We start from the raw sequence: 18518 nt of genomic DNA, 5'->3' as shown, positions 1-18518 counted from the left end.
AGGAAGCACAGGGCCACACCCACCTCTTTAAGTCCCATCGCACGCTGATATGCAGCTGCTATGAATTAGACAGTGCGTAAGACTGTATCATGGGAGATGTAGTCCTTCTTACTTCCTTGTATCTTTGCCACGATGAAAGTCTGCACATAAGCCCCAAAGGTATGGAGCCGCTGTCCATGTGCCGTGTGCCACCTCGCGCCCCATATATTCCAGGCAAGTGGCCCCCTTCACTTAGGGGTGGTGCCCGCTCAGCGGCTGGCCTGCCGCTATAAACATCAAAGCTCCACGGGGTGACCAAGTCGAGCAGCACTCACACCACGACATAGCATCTGCATATCAGCGTGCGATGGGACTTAAAGAGGTGGGTGTGGCCCTGTGCTTCCTTCGACTGCAGCGCCTCTGAGGAAGTGAATAACGAAACGCGTCAGGCGGCAGACGTATGTCTTTTAAAGAACAGAGAATGAAACTGTGCAATAAAATCGCTTTTGGGGAAAAGCGTGTCGTGGTGTGAGTGCTGCTCGACTTGGTCACCCCGTGGAGCTTTGATGTTTATAGCGGCAGGCCAGCCGCTGAGCGGGCACCACCCCTAAGTGAAGGGGGCCACTTGCCTGGAATATATGGGGCGCGAGGTGGCACACGGCACATGGACAGCGGCTCCATACCTTTGGGGCTTATGTGCAGACTTTCATCGTGGCAAAGATACAAGGAAGTAAGAAGGACTACATCTCCCATGATACAGTCTTACGCACTGTCTAATTCATAGCAGCTGCATATCAGCGTGCGATGGGACTTAAAGAGGTGGGTGTGGCCCTGTGCTTCCTTCGACTGCAGCGCCTCTGAGGAAGTGAATAACGAAACGCGTCAGGCGGCAGACGTATGTCTTTTAAAGAACAGAGAATGAAACTGTGCAATAAAATCGCTTTTGGGGAAAAGCGTGTCGTGGTGTGAGTGCTGCTCGACTTGGTCACCCCGTGGAGCTTTGATGTTTATAGCGGCAGGCCAGCCGCTGAGCGGGCACCACCCCTAAGTGAAGGGGGCCACTTGCCTGGAATATATGGGGCGCGAGGTGGCACACGGCACATGGACAGCGGCTCCATACCTTTGGGGCTTATGTGCAGACTTTCATCGTGGCAAAGATACAAGGAAGTAAGAAGGACTACATCTCCCATGATACAGTCTTACGCACTGTCTAATTCATAGCAGCTGCATATCAGCGTGCGATGGGACTTAAAGAGGTGGGTGTGGCCCTGTGCTTCCTTCGACTGCAGCGCCTCTGAGGAAGTGAATAACGAAACGCGTCAGGCGGCAGACGTATGTCTTTTAAAGAACAGAGAATGAAACTGTGCAATAAAATCGCTTTTGGGGAAAAGCGTGTCGTGGTGTGAGTGCTGCTCGACTTGGTCACCCCGTGGAGCTTTGATGTTTATAGCGGCAGGCCAGCCGCTGAGCGGGCACCACCCCTAAGTGAAGGGGGCCACTTGCCTGGAATATATGGGGCGCGAGGTGGCACACGGCACATGGACAGCGGCTCCATACCTTTGGGGCTTATGTGCAGACTTTCATCGTGGCAAAGATACAAGGAAGTAAGAAGGACTACATCTCCCATGATACAGTCTTACGCACTGTCTAATTCATAGCAGCTGCATATCAGCGTGCGATGGGACTTAAAGAGGTGGGTGTGGCCCTGTGCTTCCTTCGACTGCAGCGCCTCTGAGGAAGTGAATAACGAAACGCGTCAGGCGGCAGACGTATGTCTTTTAAAGAACAGAGAATGAAACTGTGCAATAAAATCGCTTTTGGGGAAAAGCGTGTCGTGGTGTGAGTGCTGCTCGACTTGGTCACCCCGTGGAGCTTTGATGTTTATAGCGGCAGGCCAGCCGCTGAGCGGGCACCACCCCTAAGTGAAGGGGGCCACTTGCCTGGAATATATGGGGCGCGAGGTGGCACACGGCACATGGACAGCGGCTCCATACCTTTGGGGCTTATGTGCAGACTTTCATCGTGGCAAAGATACAAGGAAGTAAGAAGGACTACATCTCCCATGATACAGTCTTACGCACTGTCTAATTCATAGCAGCTGCATATCAGCGTGCGATGGGACTTAAAGAGGTGGGTGTGGCCCTGTGCTTCCTTCGACTGCAGCGCCTCTGAGGAAGTGAATAACGAAACGCGTCAGGCGGCAGACGTATGTCTTTTAAAGAACAGAGAATGAAACTGTGCAATAAAATCGCTTTTGGGGAAAAGCGTGTCGTGGTGTGAGTGCTGCTCGACTTGGTCACCCCGTGGAGCTTTGATGTTTATAGCGGCAGGCCAGCCGCTGAGCGGGCACCACCCCTAAGTGAAGGGGGCCACTTGCCTGGAATATATGGGGCGCGAGGTGGCACACGGCACATGGACAGCGGCTCCATACCTTTGGGGCTTATGTGCAGACTTTCATCGTGGCAAAGATACAAGGAAGTAAGAAGGACTACATCTCCCATGATACAGTCTTACGCACTGTCTAATTCATAGCAGCTGCATATCAGCGTGCGATGGGACTTAAAGAGGTGGGTGTGGCCCTGTGCTTCCTTCGACTGCAGCGCCTCTGAGGAAGTGAATAACGAAACGCGTCAGGCGGCAGACGTATGTCTTTTAAAGGACAGAGAATGAAACTGTGCAATAAAATCGCTTTTGGGGAAAAGCGTGTCGTGGTGTGAGTGCTGCTCGACTTGGTCACCCCGTGGAGCTTTGATGTTTATAGCGGCAGGCCAGCCGCTGAGCGGGCACCACCCCTAAGTGAAGGGGGCCACTTGCCTGGAATATATGTGGCGCGAGGTGGCACACGGCACATGGACAGCGGCTCCATACCTTTGGGGCTTATGTGCAGACTTTCATCGTGGCAAAGATACAAGGAAGTAAGAAGGACTACATCTCCCATGATACAGTCTTACGCACTGTCTAATTCATAGCAGCTGCATATCAGCGTGCGATGGGACTTAAAGAGGTGGGTGTGGCCCTGTGCTTCCTTCGACTGCAGCGCCTCTGAGGAAGTGAATAACGAAACGCGTCAGGCGGCAGACGTATGTCTTTTAAAGAACAGAGAATGAAACTGTGCAATAAAATCGCTTTTGGGGAAAAGCGTGTCGTGGTGTGAGTGCTGCTCGACTTGGTCACCCCGTGGAGCTTTGATGTTTATAGCGGCAGGCCAGCCGCTGAGCGGGCACCACCCCTAAGTGAAGGGGGCCACTTGCCTGGAATATATGGGGCGCGAGGTGGCACACGGCACATGGACAGCGGCTCCATACCTTTGGGGCTTATGTGCAGACTTTCATCGTGGCAAAGATACAAGGAAGTAAGAAGGACTACATCTCCCATGATACAGTCTTACGCACTGTCTAATTCATAGCAGCTGCATATCAGCGTGCGATGGGACTTAAAGAGGTGGGTGTGGCCCTGTGCTTCCTTCGACTGCAGCGCCTCTGAGGAAGTGAATAACGAAACGCGTCAGGCGGCAGACGTATGTCTTTTAAAGAACAGAGAATGAAACTGTGCAATAAAATCGCTTTTGGGGAAAAGCGTGTCGTGGTGTGAGTGCTGCTCGACTTGGTCACCCCGTGGAGCTTTGATATATATATATATATATATATTTATATTTATTTTTTTTTGTACTAAGGACCCCGCACACAGCAACTTCAGTTCACAGATTTTATTTCAGTGCCCAATCTAACACCAACGCGTTTCAGCCTGACGGCCTTGGTCACGGTAAGTGCAATTACTCTCCTGCAACTGTTTATACTGTTTTTAATTTCTACTACTCCCATGGACTTCTGGGACATGTAGTTCTAGATTTTAAACAGGAATTCACTTTTGTTAGACAGTGTTCTTATTGCCGTGTGGGATACATTTGATAACGATGTGTTTCATTTTATGCACTTTTAGAATACGCTGCATGTTCACAAAAAATATATATCTTAGTATTATCACTTTTTTGGGATCATATCACAATTGTATCAGGTCTATTTTCAAATTGCACATTTTCAAAGTATGTGCAATTTGAAAATAGACCTGATACAATTGTGATATGATGCCTAAAATAGACACTAAAAACAGTATAAACAGTTGCAGGAGAGTAATTGCACTTACCGTGAGCAAGGCCGTCAGGCTGAAACGCGTTGGTGTTAGACTGGGCACTGAAATAAAATCTGTGAACTGAAGTTGCTGTGTGTGGCGTCCTTTGTACAAAAAAAATTGTTTTTTGGCCATTGGTCTGGCCCAACGCCGGCACCCGCTGGAGAGCGATCCTGTTACAAGACCACATTGCATTTTTAAATATATATATATATATATAATATATATATATATATATATATATATATATCTTAAAAAAACACTTGCCAAGAAAAAAGATGCGCTCTCTGAGGCGAGAAATTCTATATATAGTTTCAACATATTGTGTTCCCCCATAACCCTTCAGCAGTAAATTAGAGATTTTTGATTAGAGCATATTTATTATTTGGTCAACGGGTTTGTGACGTCACTTCCGTTACCGTTTGTATCTCGGTGAATTACCTTTCATGAATCTACTATTGCGTTGCAAGTCAGAAAAATCTTTATTTATTTAAAATGATACAAGTATCCGGATCCAAAATCTAAAATGAGACGTAAGTGGCCAGATTATGCAGAGGGGATAACCAGGTGCAGGAGGCTATTTGTTTTGCAAAACTATTATGCAAATAAACGTGGTTACTTCGTAAAAAGATGTTTCGCCACACATCCAGGAAACTATTTCAGAGGTAAATAAACAATCGAGAAGAACTCTAAGAACGCCTCTTTGTTCCCTAGCACAAACATGTTGCTTTGCAAGCTGTGGTGAAGACATTAACTAAATATTGGAAATATTCCAATGGGAACAATATGCATCAAACCTATAATGTTTAAGTGTATTGAACTGTAAATATAAAGTTAAGTTATTGTATCTGGAATTACATTTGCATGAATGTTAAACTGTTATCTGTCTTGTAAAACATTGGCTGTCAAGACAATGACAACAAATACAATAGAGGGATACAAAAATAACAAAAAAGAGTTGCATCCAAGCACATTGTACCAAATTTACAAACATTTTGCCCTGTGTTTGTGTAACAAAAGTGATGCAAAGCAGCATAATGTTTACTTTCCAGCGCACAACTTGTTTTGTGCTGTAAAGTTGCCTAAAAGTAACGCAAAGGGGGCTTGACATAAGCGTTCCCATGCAACCACCTATGCTTTTTGACACAAAACCCTATCTACCAAAAATTGGAGACCGGGATTTGTGCCAAAAATTAAAACCACTTAAAAGCAGACATTAAAAGGTGAAATTGTTTTCATTTCTTCCTTCTTTTCTGACGTTGCATGTGTGCTGCACCGACGTTGCATGTGTTCTGCACTGACAGCACACTTACAAAGTAGTCAAAGTATTAACGTTTGCCTAGGCATAGTATTTTGTCCTGGAAGGGAACCCTTTCAGTGGATAAGCTATGCTAGACTCATGCACACACCCTTGCACTATGGTGCGAAGATGTGCGTGAGGTGGTCAGCAGCAAAATTCTGCACCAGCGTTAGGGAGAGGGAAGCAGAGGGGTATATCTCTGTCGATAGAAGCTCTCCTGCTCTCTCCTTCTCACGCAAAGGAACACAGCATTTTAAGTGGCTGTGCTGCGTTGTGTGAGAATTTAGTACATCTGGCCTATTGTGTTTGCGTGCTCTCCTGTTTTGTTATGTCTACTGAACAGCCATGTTTTACAATGGTTGTTTGTGGAGTCACCTATTGAGTATAACATCTCAAACTTTGCTTCTGCCTGACTAGGCATTACTACAACTGACATGAAACTCACAAAAAGTGATGGAAGGAATGCTTGCAATTTGTCTAACTACTGGCAATTGCTCGGGTAGCATCATGCCACCTCAATTTGGACCCAGCCATATGTAAATCAGTCTTTACTCTGCTCCTCCATGAGAATAGTCCAGCCCTGACAAGCCAGGTCCTTCTGAACCGGAACACAAGCAACCCAACCTAGGGCAAAACCGTTCCTGGGTTGCTTATGTTCTGGTTCAAGGAGGACCTGGCTTGGCAGGTCGGGGTGGACAGCTCCCATCAGAGCAGTGTCAATACTGATTGGCATACGGCTGGGTCAAAACCGAAATGGCATGATAAGCAAAAGAACAATGGGTTGGTTTGCTACCCGAGCTATCGTCAGTGGTCAGACATACTGCAAGCAGCCTCCCATCAACTTTTGTGTGGTTCATGTACCACCCTCAGTGGCATGGGTATGCCCAGACGTGGGTCCCATACTCACTGTGTCACTGGAACCAAGCTGTACCTGGCTGATGAGTCCATAACTAGGGCAAATCCGGTTCTGAGTTGCTTGTGTTCCGCTTCAGGGGGGACCTGGCTTGGCAGTTCGGGCTGGATTGTTCCAATGAGGAACAGGGTCAAGACTTATTTGCATATGGCTGGGTCCAAACTGAGGTGGTGAAGTGAGCAAACAAACGATGGGTTGGAGTGCTACCCGAGCTATTGCCATTGGTTAGACTTATTGCAAGTAGACTCACATCACCTTTTTTTGGGTTTCAAATACTACAACTGACTCCATTCTTTCATGAGTAGTACCTTGATCATTTCTAGCCTGGAAACATCAAACATATAATTAGTGGAAATAAACAAATCACTGTACCACACCCATTGCGGCACAAGTGTTCCTTGTTCACAGACGTCAACACATTTGAGTTTCTAATATGAATGTAAATAGACTCCTATTTCAAGTTGTTATATCTAAAATATGAAGCTCTGCTAAATGAATCCTTTACAGTGGTGAATCAGGTAAGCCATGGGCCCTGGTGCAAGCAAGAAAAATGCCCACTTTGACTACTACTAGGTAGTAAAATACATAATTTGTTTTAGTTCAATGGGCCACTCAGGCTCTGGGCAGTGGTGCTGCTGCACCTGCTGCACTGGTGGTAGCTATGCCCCTGATCCTGTATAAATATGCACAGGAAACTAGAGAAGAGGTATTGTGTAGTGGGCAAGTTACTTATTTCTCGAACCTTAGGATCCAGGTTCCAATCCTGCCTCAGCACTTGACTGAAAATAGCTCATTTTGACAAATCATTTAATCTCCCTGCACCTAACAATGCTGAAATGCTGAAATACATATGTGGGGTTTGAAAATGTAGATCCTCACGAGATGTACATGATCTTGTAATGTGTCCCAGTATGCCTTAATATACAGCACTCCATTGCCCCCAGCTGGGTTTATGCCACAGAAATGCCCATGGGCACATTAAAAAAACAAGAAAGTGACAGAAATATGGGCCTGATGTACATACTCCAAGGCCATATTTAGCAATGTTTTGCATTGCCATTGCAACACACAAGGGGGCACAAATGTGCAATGCAAAAGCTAGGTTGGATTTATCAAGCCACACAAGGCCACCTTTCGAGGCCCTGCATGGCTCGATAAATCTGGAGTAACGCAAGGCAGCGCAAATCGTTGCCTTGAGATACTCTGCCCCATGGAAGCGTTCCATTGGTGGAGCGTGGGTGCATGAAAGATTGATTAATATGCCCCCATATTTGCAACCCATGATATGGAAATTGCACAGTGGAGGGAAACATCCTTTACAACGCAACTTTTACCACGCAGTGCTTTTACATCGCAACTTTTACAACGCAAACCATTACAACGCATTGCGCTGGGGGGCGCTCTAGGATAGGGAATAGATTTAATTTACTATCCAACACCTCCCTACTATCCACGGGGACTGGAGTTGGAATAGTAAATTAAACTATTCACTATCCAGCACCCCAAAGCGCTATGCGTTGTAATGGCATGCGTTGTAAAAACTGCGTTGTAAAGGCGTGCATGGTAAAAGCATGCGTTGTAATGTCATACATCCCACAGTGGATTGTTTGTAAACTTCTCTATATTTTGTGATGCAACTGATGTCCTAATTAGTCACATCCAATCTGTATTCTACCCATGAATGCTAATGAGGCAGAACACATTTACCAGCCTTATACGAATAGCAGTGAATGCAGGAATGGAGGCATGTGAGGGACAGCATACCAACTATGTAAAACCAGTGTAAGTCCCTTAAATATGCTGGAAAAACATTAGGGTGAGTATGCAATGGAGACCTGGACCACTGATTGTTCCCCTAGAGGTAACCCGACAGGATTATCAAAGAAGAAGCTGTCCCAAGGGGAACAGCTTCCCCTTTGCAAATCAATTAACACCCCACATGGGTGTCAGAAACTGATAACTGGGTTGTGTCGTCAAATGCAACCACAAACCATGGATACATCCCATTGCAACTCACAAATAAAAGGGGGAACCCCTTTCCCAGCCTCTTCTGTCTGAAATTCAGAAGGGGTTTCAAAACTGCTTTTTGTGATTCAAAATGACTTGTCTGACTTTCAAAAACAGGTTTGTATATTTCAAAAAAGTATTTCGCTGCCACAACGCCTGTGCTTTTGTAAAATGCCTTTATGTATCACACCCCTAAAACTGATTTGAAAACCTCTTCAATCGTGTGTATATATTCAGGTCATGATGTGTACATGATCATGTTAGCAGAGCTCACTTCTTGACTTTGTAGCTCACTAACGCCAATCAATAGAGCTAATCCATAAAGTCAATTTACAAGGCAGTTTCCCAATTTAAGCAGCACGCAGAGTCAAAGAGACATTATTGGGTCGATTAAACGTTTTCACATTTGAATAGTGACTCTGGAGTAGTTCTTGCTGTACATGAAACACACAAAAGGTGACGGGACGCTGCTTGCAGTAAGTCTAACCACTGGCAATCGCTCGGGGTAGCATTCCAACCCATCGCTCTTTTGCTCACCATGCCACCTCAGTTTGGACCCAACTATATGCAGATCACTCTTGACCCTGATTTATTGGGAGGTAGGTTAGAACATGTGTAGAGAGGTCAGTGCTCGTAAACATTGTGGATGTGGTTCTGATTTAAGATGAATTTATAAAAAAACGAACATTGTGATAAACATGGACTGGCTTATAACACGGATTTTATCCCCGTAATTTGAACAACTGTTATTACTTAATGTTGGCATTGTATCGTTAATGCTTCTATAATATATTTATGATTAGGCGTAGCGCGTGACAACGAAAGGGTGAGCGGGGCAATCAAAGGAGGTAATTGGTATTTGTAGATCACAATTGACCCCGATGAGATCATGTTTTAGGTACTAACTAACGGTGAATCATGGGAGCTTAAGTTTAGGGTGTTGCACATGAGAAGGGGAGGGGTTTGTTAGATATATTGAGGGAAACGAATGTGAGAACATCGTTAGACGGTTTTTGATAAAGCAGGAATGCAACCAGGACATACTTTGAAGGTACGAGAGTGTCTTTAAGTGGTTTGGTTTAACGATTAGTGGGTAACCGGATGTTAGTTAGCGGGGCCCTATATATTTACAACGACATGATTTACAATGTTTGATTAAGAGTATGAGGATCGTAGTTTTTCATATTCAGGTCTTACGGTTTTGGTTGTCAGAGGGAAAACGTCTAAGGAAGCATTTATTATGAACATGTTGAATACCAAAATGTTCTATGTTTTGAATGTTCAAAATACACAGTCTAAAATCATTGTTTATGTTTGTAGTGAAACCCCTGACGAAGGGCGATGAAAGAAGCCTGAAATGCATTGGGAATTACATACTACGGAGGATGATATTTGTATATGTCCTGCTGTCGTGAAAAGGCCTGGATGGGCATACCTTAAGCATCAGATTTTAATACAATTTACGAATTCCATGTGACCCGATGAGTTTAAAAACTGAAAAAATTGATACAACATGAATAAAGTGATCAAATGGATTACAATTGTGGCAGATATTCTTTATGAAGCAACAGTGCTTCCGGATCGGGAGCTACCACGTTCCCAGTTAATTAACGAGGTCAGTTTGGCATACACCTTTAGGTCAGACTAACAAGGACAATATTGTCGACAAGCCAAATCATCATGGACAAAATATCAGGTTCCCGGAATATTGTGATGTGAGTATACAAAGGTAAGTATATCTTTTTTATTCTTAACTGCACCTCTACATACCATGAAGATATGTGTATCATCAGGTACCTAAATGTGGAGTTATTTATAGTAAACCTAAATGTACCTATGTAGACTTACCTTCACTGTAGTAGATATCTTGGCCTTAATGTGTTGGCAGGATGATAGTTAAATGTTGATATTCAGGTAGTAAACCTCTTCAGATGCCTTCCAGAAATGTGTTGTTGCATACCCCAAAGTTAATATGGCACCTCAACAGACAGATTGCCTTAGTAGTCAAAGTTGGAGGTGGTCACAACCATCAGTGCTTTACACAATAGGAAGGCTATCGGTGCTGTTGGTATATGCATAGAAGATAAAAGCAATTAGTAACTTTGACTCCTGTGATTAGGAACATAGGGGGATATGTACAATGAAGTGGCAGAGAGAGGCGTTAGCCGTCATGGTTTAATGCCTCTCTCTGCCACTTCTGAAACGCAAGGCTGCACCATATTTACAAGAATGTGGTGCAGCCTTGCGTTTCCCCGTGCGATGGCGCTAAGTTTAGCAACTTAGCGCCAACGCAGGCACCCTTGCACCATAGTGCAAGGGTGTCTGCATGCAAGGGAGGATTATTTATGTGTAGGAAGGCGTCCCTTCCTGCACATAAACAATCCTAAAATGCCATTCTTTCATGTGTGCTTCATGCAGCACACATGAAAGTCACAAAATTGATTTTTTTTAAAGGATTGTGTATGTACAAGAAGGAAGACCTTCCTGTACATAAACAATCCATGGCATTTTGCTGACACGGAAAAAGCAAAAACGAAGAGAAATAAAGTATTTCTCCTTGTTTTTCCAACTTAAGACCAGGTTTTCCCTGGTCTTAATTTTGGCGCTGCCTCCTATGTACGCCACCCATGTACATAGGGGTCAACGTCAAAAACAATGTGTTTTGCGGTGGAACGCCCACCACAACACCCATTGCCCTCCCCTTTCACGCTTTGGGGCCGATTATGATGGCGGACGGACCTGAGTCCGTCCGCCACCATAGAGTAGGGGGGAACGTCCGCATGGGCAGCGGCGTTCCCCCCGTGAAGATTAGGATGTGACCGCCAGGGTGGCGGTCACATCCTCTATCCTTAACATTGCGGCGGGTGCAGCTTCAAGCTGCACCCGCCGCAATGTAAAAAATGCATACTTTGCTTTTGTATGCAGAAAGTGGCAGGCACCGCGCGGTGCCTGCCGATCTCTGCATACAAATGCAGGGGGGTACCATAGGTACCCCCCATGTGCACCCCCCACCCCCCTTCACCTAGTGGGCCCGCAACGGGCCCCCGCAGTGAAGTTCCACATGCTTTTCCACGGCGGAAAATCCGCCGCGGAAAAGCATCTTTTCAAGCATTTCCTAATATGGTGGACGGTGTCTGAGAGACACCTCCACCATATTAGAGCTTTTCCGCCGCGGTTGTAAGCCAACCGCGGCGGAATAGCTGCGGACGGAAACCAGGACCCACCAGCCATCCTAATGTGGCGGTGGGTCTCTGGTGGGTCCGCTGCGGTTTTTCCGCATCCTCTGGGCCGGCGGTGGCTTCCGCCGGCCCGGAGGATGCGGAAAAACCGCAATCCTAATAGGCCCCTAAATACAGCAAGAATTTACAAGGCAGCGCTAAACCACGTTAAGTGGCTTACCGCAGCCTTGAAAACAAGTTGCAGCCCCTATCGCCACCACAACATTGTTTAAAGTGACGTTATGGTGGCAATAGGGGCTTGTAGATATGCCCCATAGTGCGGTGGGTCGGACTTGAAGACGTTAACAGATATATATGACATTTATTGTGCAGAATACAACAAAATAGATTGGTGGCATGCACCAAACTTGAGAATATCTCTACAAGATAGGAGCTGTTGCTACTGTTTAAAATTAAGTCCATCTTTACCACGAATAACTTATATGGAGATGCCGGCACACAGAAGAATTTGTTGTAAAAAATCTATATTCACAAGAGGACACTCTCAACGCGTTTCGGCTACAAATTGTATTGTCTGGAATTTCATGAATGCAATCTGCGGTGTAGACTGGATAACATGTGGTTGATAATAAGTACAGGACTAAATATTTCACTGTTTGTTTCGCTGAAATGATAGACTGTGTCTGGCTTTACTAATAAAAGATGTACGGATTGTAAATAAATTACTCGGTACCTGACAGTACAGTCTCATTTAAAGCACTGAAGTAAAATGCAAATGCCTGGAAGTTGTGTAGCGCTTCATGTTCGTGAGCGCTCCAATTTTAGCAAACAAAGGCTCTCACAGAGACGGGGACATAAAGTGATTTGAGCAGGATCACATAACCTGGCCAAACTGAGACGCTGTGATTAGGGTGTACAGCAGTGATGTTGTTTACCTTTCATCCACGTCCCTCTAATTACAGCAAAACGTCAGATCAGAAGATCTAGCTTCACACATACTTTCAAACTGTAATCTGATTACACACATTGATCAGACGGTCGAATTATACTCGCCTAATCTGGATTTAAAAGTCGATGCGTGTAAAACGTGTCACTTCGTACAGCAGCAAAAAGCACACACACATTTGAAACCCAGTCGGAGTGGCAAGAGAGAACGATACAGAGCAGCTCGGTTTTCAAAATTAAATTGCAATATTTTATTGCGGTTTTGCTCGTTAATGGGAGTTCAGGGGCTGGCATTGGCTAATGGAATTCATTATCTATAAATAAAAAAAACACACAGCCTGTCATATGATGACCATTCAGTTAATAAACCGCACGGCGGCGGCAGCAGTTTCAATCTAGGTCAACAGGGGATTACACTGCACACCAACGATTAATGCATCTGGCCGAAAACATGCATGCAAAAATAGCTGCACATTTCAGACCAAACATGCCTTTGTGACATCATAGAGAAAATGCAAATTAATTTTTTTTCGGAGCCCCTTTGGGGAAATGGCTATGCACGTTGGTGACAGCTGGCATGAATGCAACTTCTCTGCACAAACGGCTTTTTTTTTTTTGTAAATGATTATTTTAAAAATCTGTGTAATCGCCGAGATAATCTGCGACAGCACCGAGACAGCTCCCTTGAATTCCACAGCACAAGAAGCAGACATCCAAGTCGAGTGAAGGACCAAAAAAACACACACGCACGCACACACGCACATTGGAATGAGTCACGCATGAACTACTTACCTTGGTGTCCTGCGCCGCACGCACACCGCACGTCAGGTCGCCCCTTCCTTTAGTGCTGTTGGCACTGCACGGCTGTCACGCTCCACTCGAGGCACATTTATTGCGCAGGTCATGCCGCCACATCTATTTTTCTACTGCGGTCTCTCGCAACAATTCCCCTTTGTCCGCCTGTACTCGTTTTTATTGCGGTCCTTAAAAATAAATGGAAAAGAAAACAGACTCCCTGATTGGCGCACATGGATGTCCGCGCACAGGTGTCCTCGCGGCAGCTTAGCAGCCTGTTTTTAAAGCACCCTCGACCAACGCAGACGCAGCCTGCGGCAGTGAAGGACTGGTCCTGCAAAATTATAACGTGTCCTACGTCTATTTCCATGAACTCAAGCATCCGGATGAAAGAAATACCACATTTTTATGTCTGTGGTATATGATGCTAAAGGTGGAAGGGGCGTTGATGTTCCTGTGCAATGAGAAAGAGGGGTTGTGGATTTATTTGGTGTTTCAGTCTTGCTCTGGGAGAACTGCTACCTAAGCTTACCCTCCTCTAGAACGTTAGTGATTGGTTAGCATTATATCTAGTGGTGATTGGAGGTGATTTATCTGTGAGATGACTACAGATGAGACCACACAAGATGTGATGCTTAAATAAAAAATATTCAACAAGTTGTAGCCTGTAGGAACTGAACCTTGTTGAAGGCAGAGCATTAAAAAAGGGTTTGCACAACCGTGGTATCAATGGCTTTGGATTTTCAACCAATTCTAGACTAAGAAAGTCCTCTTTTCAAATCTAAAGGACATTGGGTCCGGTAAGGACTATCGCCTGGGACATAGAAGGTGACCTGGGGCATTAAGGTAACCTGAGGCAGATCTTAGAAGATATGGAATCATTATGGTAGAGTCCCATTTAGGGGACGATTACGATGTCATTATGAAAGGCTCAGGATGGGATTCGAGGGTATTGTAGAATTCGATTTGAAATACTTGTTTCCTACCGAATCGCACAGATTTCCCAACGACTAATTACGATGCCTCGAAACCATTAGAGCAGACCGAATCGGCTCCAAAAGGCATCCGGACAACCTGAGTCTTTCAGAGCCGATTCGTACAGCTCTATGGAACGATTTCCGAATGAGCAATTACGTTGCTCGATTCGGACAGCCTTACCAATTCGGTTTGCCCGGGACGAAACAGCTGCCAGAATCTGTCTGGGGGGCTCATTGTGGGCCCCCCTTCATACTGAGACCTCCGCATGTAGCCCGTGGGGTTACCCAAAGAACCCCTCTTCCCAACCATGCACAATGTGGCAGGCACCATGGGGTGCCCGTCAAAGGGTGCAAGGTTTTCCCCTACAACCCATTTTTTCAATGGGAGCATGTCTTCTCGATCAGAAAACAGGCCCCCATTTAACTCAATGCGAGTCCAACCAAACGATGTTGGGAAGCATCGTAATTAGTCATCCGGACTCATAGGACCAGATTAGTTTGGAAACTATTCTGGAACCAATTAGTTCGGGACAGTTTCCTAACGACATAGTACTCGGGCCCTTAGTGGTAATATTTGATTTTCTAGACTTCTGAGCAACCTTTCTCAGGGCATCATAGAAGACAGCAGCCTTGAGTTTAATTATATGCCTATTTATTTGAACATTTGTAAAAATGCTTGTTGGCATCAAAGGATACTTTGGAAGCAATGATTTATGTATCTTGTTTGTGAACACAGGAAGTGAAAAAAGCAGATTAGGAATTAGGTTGAAATTGTTTTGCGCTGAAATCTTGGTTCATATTTTCCACATAGTATTGCATAGATGTTTGCCAAAAATATTGAGTTGGAAATGTCATCTTACCATAATATCATGTAATTTATAATTTAACATGTAAAATATCATTGTCAGAAATATCACAGGTACAAATATTATTGTTTGTGTTGTTAATATAGTTATAAAAACAATGGTTGAAAATAACATTGACGTTTTTTTCAATATTTCAGTATTATAGGTGTCATGTTTAATGTTTATGGCCTACAATGTTTACATGTTTTAGCAGTGAAATGTGTGTTATGCATCAGTGTAGGTTGTTTATGTAATATTTTCCTTATTCAACTTCTTTTAGTAGCAGGATGTAGGTTTTGTAAGTGAAAAGGGTGGGTAGCTATTTTTTTAAAATTATATTGAAGATTTTATATGCTGTAAAATATATTTTACTTTTAAGTGTAAAGTAAATTTTATTTTAACGTTCTTATTTCATTTTTATTATATTTGTCATGTACAAGACTGTGTTTTTTTAATAATTTATACAACAATTAAATGTAAATATATTTGTTTGTTACTAAAATAGTATGTTTTTTATTTTAATTTCTTAAATAATTCTTTTTTATGGATAGAATTGTTTATTTTAATTTTTATTGTTAAGAAATGAAGAATTTAGTATTTCGTTTTGTTTATTTGTTTTGTTTGTTTGAATATCTTATAAAAATATATTACTTTTTCCTTTTCAATTTTAAAATAGAATTATGGTATACAGTTTAATATTTAAATAATTTTTACCATACCTAACATTTTATTTATTTGTATTTAATATTCAAATGTAAAATTGAGTTTATTTTGACTTTATTTTGTCATTACGGTAATTTAAAAGTTATTTTGGTTGAATTAAAGTAAATTAATATAACCCATTAAAGTGGGTTCTTTACGCAAATGTAGTATGAATTGTAGGTGAATTAGTAAATGTAACTCATTTAATGTCCAGCATTTTCCACAATGTAGCTTAGATTGTAATGGGAATAATAAATCTAACACTTTTATTGTCCAACACATTTTCTAATATAGCTTATATTGGAGCTGGAATGCTAAATATTTAGAAAATATTTTACATTTAGCATTACATTGTTTATTTTTTACTACACATTTTATAAACATTTTGTAACATTATTTGCATTTACTTCACATTCATACATTTGTTTTTACATTTTCCAATGCATGGTTTACATTTTATCTAGACAGTTTACTTTTCAATCTGTTGTATTTTCTCGAAATATTTCAAAACCATTTTTTATAAAAATACATTTTTGTAACCACATGTATTCTTAGTATATATTAATAAATACTATAAATTAATAATATCTTATAGTACTTTTTAATATATTTTTGTACACATTTTTGTATATGTTTTAACATTTTTATAAGATTGTTAAGTATTTAAACAATTTTTATAAAATAAAGATAACAATATCAATATTTATTTTTCAAGAACCACTGATTTCAATGGATGAGCAGCTTTTTGTTCTTATTTTTCATTTACCAGCCAGACTTTTTTAATGCTACCTTTATTTTTGAGTGTATATACCTCCGTTTTGGGATTTCCCTAGTTCCTGTTTGCCACGGTCTTCTGCTGCTATTCTACAGAGCAGGTAAGACTTTTTAAAGTTAATGTTTAGGTGTTGGGGGAACAGCAGATATATTTAGGGTGAGTTAAGTTAGTTTAGTGTTGTGTTTTGTTTTTATAATGTAGTGCAGTAGGTCCTACTGTATTAAGTGTTGTTTAGTATAGTGCATTCATTATTTGAATGGTATGTTTACTGTTTTATAATACATGTATTTGGTTTAATGTTTATTGGTTACTTGTTTTGTGTGGGATGGTATATAATATTTTTTTTACCAGTTTTTTAACATGGAGGGGGATTTGTCCTATTTTCTCATGCATTTGCATTTAGAGGAAATTAGGTTTGTTATATTTGAATCAACATTCCTTTTTAATTTCCTTACTTTTTCAGTTTTCATGAAGCATTTTTTTATTTGATATTTTGGGTTTTTACTGCTTTCAAGGACTATGCTTCTTTGTGTGGCTGTGTTTACATATATTTATGTTTTACAATTATTTGTGGTTTATTTTAATTAATTTATGTGGATTTATTTTCTGTGGATTCTTGGAAGATTATGGACATCAACTACAAAGCTGTAAGATATATTACTTTATTTTTAATCAGTGTGAAATGTTTATTAGTTTCACAGTTGTTTATTTTATTGTAATGTTTGATTAAATGTTATGTATTGTGTGTATTTATTGGTAATTGTCAGTAGGTGTTTAGGGGCGTGGCCTGGAGCCGTCGATGGTGGACGTGTAGTTCCCCAGCTCCGTCCTTAGCCCTGTAACACTAGCTAATTATCCTGCATTTCCCTACCTGCAGCCCACCTGATCCCTACCTGGATTGTCTCCGGGGGCGTGCGGCGTGGAGCGGTGCGGCTCTCCACCTGGCAGTCCGCTCCTCAAGCGAGTTCTAACGACGGAGCCTGTTGCGGCCTGTGGAGCGCCGTGAAGCCCCGGCCTCGCGTGACTGGCCTGGCCGGCCTACCCCCTGCCCTCTTCGCGGTCCAGTCGGAACCCGGGCTTGGACTCCTGCATTGTTCCTGGCCGGGGCTGCAGTGAGTGGGGTGGTCCCCTGCGTGGTCCTGGGACCCTACTGCCCTCTGGCCCGGCTGCTTCGCAGTGGCCTGACTGCCTGCTGCGGTGACCTGCGGGACGCGGGAAAACTCCTGGGCTGTCCTCCCCCCGCCCGCAGAGATAACGGGACCCCGGCGTTCCACCACGGGGCCGAAAACTGAAGGGCGGACAACCCGTGTGATATACTGCCGCCACCACGAGTCCAGCTCCGTCCATAGCGGGCTTACCGACATTCATTACCAGGCCGGCCTGACAACGTTGAGGTCCTGCGCCATCTTGTCTACGGCGAGTCCCCCCTGGAACATAGCGCTCTTGCCTTGCCTGCCCCTGAGCCACCGGCCGGAGACCCTGGGCGTCCGGCTCAGAGTGGCGCGCACGGCCACCACGCAGTCCTCAGGTACAGAGGTCAGAAGTGGAGAAGTACGCACAGCGCTTTGACGCCTTTACAGAGCGCTACAGCCCTGACTCTTACCACGCTGCCAGCGGATGCGGCTAGCTCTACAGTGCACTGGACCCCACCATTTCTCCCACACCACTGGCTCGGTGGCACTGGGGCAATAACTGTTTGAGGGACTACCGAGGCGCACCTGCCCATCCCCGGCGTTGTGACACCGAGTTGTTAATCAGTACTGCGACTACCAGCCCTGAGGTCTTTGCTACTTCCACCTCAGTCCAACACGTGGTGGTCCCTCCATAACCACTACTAGACACCTGACAGGACTGCAGCGGACTGCTGCACACACTACAGCGCCACCCTGCTCACGAGATCCATGGGCAAGCACAGGGACAAACCCCGGGCCCAGGGCGCACAGATGGACGCGCAATCAACGGGCTCTGACGAC

The 18518-nt window shown here is 43.8% G+C and overlaps 1 protein-coding gene across 1 annotated transcript in view; it reads right to left on the bottom strand.

The window, feature by feature from the left end:
- Positions 1–13355, bottom strand: part of PIGZ (phosphatidylinositol glycan anchor biosynthesis class Z (Gwada blood group)) — a 139192-nt gene extending 125837 nt beyond the window's left edge. Inside the window, exon 1 of the mRNA XM_078666487.1 lies at positions 13244–13355. The gene's annotated coding sequence lies outside the window, so the exon portion shown is untranslated. The remainder of the gene's footprint in view (positions 1–13243) is intronic.
- Between the last annotated feature and the right edge of the window lie 5163 nt (positions 13356–18518).

This window comes from Lissotriton helveticus, chromosome 11, assembly GCF_964261635.1.
Source record: "Lissotriton helveticus chromosome 11, aLisHel1.1, whole genome shotgun sequence".
Lineage (NCBI taxonomy): Eukaryota > Metazoa > Chordata > Amphibia > Caudata > Salamandridae > Lissotriton > Lissotriton helveticus.
The sequence above is the reverse complement of the archived record's forward strand: the minus strand, read 5'-3'. Positions and strand labels throughout refer to the sequence as shown.